The sequence below is a fragment of the Lipotes vexillifer genome, unplaced genomic scaffold, assembly GCF_000442215.2.
Source record: "Lipotes vexillifer unplaced genomic scaffold, Lipotes_vexillifer_v1.1 scaffold408, whole genome shotgun sequence".
Classification (NCBI taxonomy): domain Eukaryota; kingdom Metazoa; phylum Chordata; class Mammalia; order Artiodactyla; family Lipotidae; genus Lipotes; species Lipotes vexillifer.
In genome coordinates this window covers 2,207,997-2,211,509 of record NW_006787469.1, presented here as the reverse complement: position 1 = coordinate 2,211,509, position 3,513 = coordinate 2,207,997, and the positions used below count along the sequence as shown (strand labels likewise).

The following is a 3,513-nucleotide window of genomic DNA, read 5'->3' as shown; positions in this document are numbered from 1 at the left end:
AGGCAAAGGACTTGAATAGACATTTCTCCAAAGATGATACACAAATGTCCAACAAGCACATGAAAAGATGCATAGCATTTGTATTAGGGAAATGCAAATTGAAACCAAAATGAGATACCACTCACACCCACTACAATGACTGTAATCAAAAAGAAGATGGGGACTTCCCTGGTGGTCCAGTGGTTAAGACTCAGTCCCTACTGCAAGGGGCACCGGTTCGATCCCTGGTCGGGGAGCTAAGATCCCGCACGCCCACACAGTGCGGCCCCAAAAAAAGAGGGAGAAAGACAAGATAACAAGTGTTGACAAGGATGCAGAAAAATCGGAACCCTTGTGCACTGTTGAACTGATGGAAATAAAATGATGCAGCTGCTATGGAAAACAGCACAGTAGTTACTCAAAAATTAAAAGAATTAACCATGTGATGTAGCAATTCTACTGGGTATATACCCAAAAGACGTGAAAGCAGGAACTCTAACATATTTGTACACTCACGTTCATAGCATATTCACTGATAGGCAATTTCAGTGTCTATCAGTTGATGAATGGATAAATAAAATGTTATATACATAAAATGGAATATTATTCAGCCTTAAGAAGGAAAAAAAAATTCTGACACATGCTACAACATATATGAACCTTGAGGATATTATGCAAAGTGAAATGAGCCAGTCACAAAAAGATACATACTGCATGATTCCACTTACATAAGATGCTGAGTGTGGTCAAATTCATAGACACAAAGTGGAAGGGGGTGGGGAATGAGGAATTCTTGTTTAATATGTATAGAGTTTCACTTTTGTAGGATGAAAGAGTTCTAGAGATTGCACAACAATGTGGATGTACTTAACACTACTGAAATGTACACTTAAAATTGGTTAAGATGTCAATTTTGTGCATTTTACCACAATTTTTTTAAAAAATCCATAGGTGTTGCTATGGAAACAGACAGGACCTAGGAACCAAGCTTCATGATTATTATATTCTGCCAGGAGTGTAACATGTTTTACCCAAGGGGGCAAAGAGAACCGCATTCTTCTCTACACATGCTAGAATTGTGTTTACCAGCCGGAGAAGAAAAACGGAGCATCATCTACATCAGCAAAATAACACAACTGACCCAGAACATCACTGACGTGTCCCAGGACCAGATGCTGCCTGGAACCGAGCACTACCGCTTCCAAAAGTGCGGCCACAAGGAGGCAGTGTTCTTCCAGTCGCACAGAGCCAGGGCTGAGGACGCCATGAACCGGCACTACCTGTGCAGGGCCCCACACTTTGGCCACCACTGGAGTGAGTGAACCCCTTCAGCCCCACATGTATAAATGCTGGGTTCCTGCGTGCAAAACAAACAAAAAGCAAAACCCATAGCCTTTAGGTATTGCCCCCTATTTTCACATCACCCCAACCCACCTTACCCCTAAAGCAACTAGTAATCTACTTTTTTAATTTTTAAATAGCTCTTTATTGGAGTATAATTGCTTCACAATACTGTGTTAGTTTCTGTTGTACAACAAAGTGAATCAGCCATATGCATACACATGTCTTCATATCCCTTCCCTCTTAAGCCTCCCTTCCATCCTCCCTATCCCACCCCTCTAGGTCATCGTAAAGCACCATATAATCTACTTTTTATTACTATGACTTTGCCTATTCTAGACCTTTCTTTCATATTAATGGAAGCATATAATATGTGATATTTTATGACTGGTTTCTTTAGCATAATGTTGGAAGTTTCAGTCAAGTTATGTATCAGCTTCATTTATTCCTTTTTATGACCAAATAATATTTCATTGCATGAATATACCACATCTTATTTATATGTATTAGGGTAATGGGATTTTAGAGATTACACGAGCAACAAATACATATATACAAATTAGACTTCATCAAAATAAAAAGTGTGCATTAAAGAATATCAAAGTGAAAAGACAATCTAAAGAATGAGAAAAGATAATTATGAATCATATATTTGAGAAAGATCAAGTATCCAGAATATGTAAAGAATTCTTACAACCTAACAATAAATAGACAACTCTTTTTTAAATGGACAAAGGACTTGAATAGACATTTCTCTAAAGATCTACAAATGGCCAAAAAGTACATGAAAAAGATGCTTGACATCATTAGTCATTAGGGAAATGAAAATTCAAACCACATTGAGATACCACCTTAAACTTACTAGGATGGGTTATATAAGTTTTTAAAAATTGAAAATAAGTGTTGGATTGGATGTGGAGAATTTGGAACATTGTGATTGCTGTAAAATAATGCAGCCACTATGAATGTAAAATGATGCAGCCACTATGGAAAACAATTTATCAGTTTCTGAAAAGTTTAAACATAGAACTACCAAATGACTGAGCAATTCCAATCCTAGGTATATATCCGAAGGAACCGAAAGCAGGAACTTGGAAAGATATTTGTACATTAATGTTCATAGCAGCATAATTCGCATTAGCCAAAAGGTGGAAACAATTCAAGTGTATATCAACAGATGAATGGGTAAACAAAATGTGGTATATACATACAATGGAATATTATTCAGCCATAAAAAGGAATAAAATTTTGATATAATAAGAATGGACCTTGAAAATACTATGCTTAATGAAATAAGCTAGACACAAAAGGACAAATATTGTATGATTCCATTTATATGAGGTAAATACAGACCTTATTCAGTTCCACTAGTTTTTATATGCAACTCATTTGTGTGTGTGTGTGTGTGCAATTTTATGCAATTTTATCCCATGTATAGATTTGTGTAACAACCACCACAATCAAGATACAGAACTGATTCATCACCACAGAGTTATGACTCCATTTTGCTTCCACTTTATAGTCACAGCCACACCTGTATCCTTATCCCCTGGCAACCACTAACCTGTTTTCCATCTCTATAATTTTATCAATTTTAGAATGTTATATAAATGGAATTATAAGGTATGTGACCTTTTTTTTTTTTGCTGTACATGGGCCTCTCACTGTTGTGGCCTCTTCCGTTGCAGAGCACAGGCTCAGCGGCCATGGCTCACGGGCCCAGCTGCTCCGCGGCATGTGGGATCTTCCCGGACCGGAGCACGAACCTGTGTCCCCTGCATTGGCAGGCGGACTCTCAACCACTGCGCCACCAGGGAAGCTCAGTATGTGACCTTTTGATACTGGCTTTTTTTCACTCAGCATAATGCCCTTGAGATCCACCCAAGTTGCCATGTGTATAAATAGTCTGTTCCTTGCTATTGTAGAGGGTTATTCCCACTGTAAGGATGTATCATAGTTTGTTTAATCATTCCCCCATTGAAAAATACTGGGCTGTTTCCAGTTTTTGGCTATACTAAATGAAGCTGCTATGAATATTCATGAACATATTTTCTATGATCATACATTTTTATTACCTTGGGATAAATGCCCAAGAGCTTGCCGGGTCATAAGACAAGTGTATATTTAGTTTTATAAGAAAGTATCATACTATTTTTCAGAGTGGGTACACAATTTTACATTCCCACCAACAAT

The 3,513-nt window shown here is 37.7% G+C and overlaps 1 pseudogene; it reads left to right on the top strand.

Moving 5' to 3' along the window:
- Positions 1-938: 938 nt before the first annotated feature.
- Positions 939-1,301, top strand: LOC103076013 (DNA-directed RNA polymerase II subunit RPB9 pseudogene; annotated as a pseudogene).
- Positions 1,302-3,513: the final 2,212 nt, after the last annotated feature.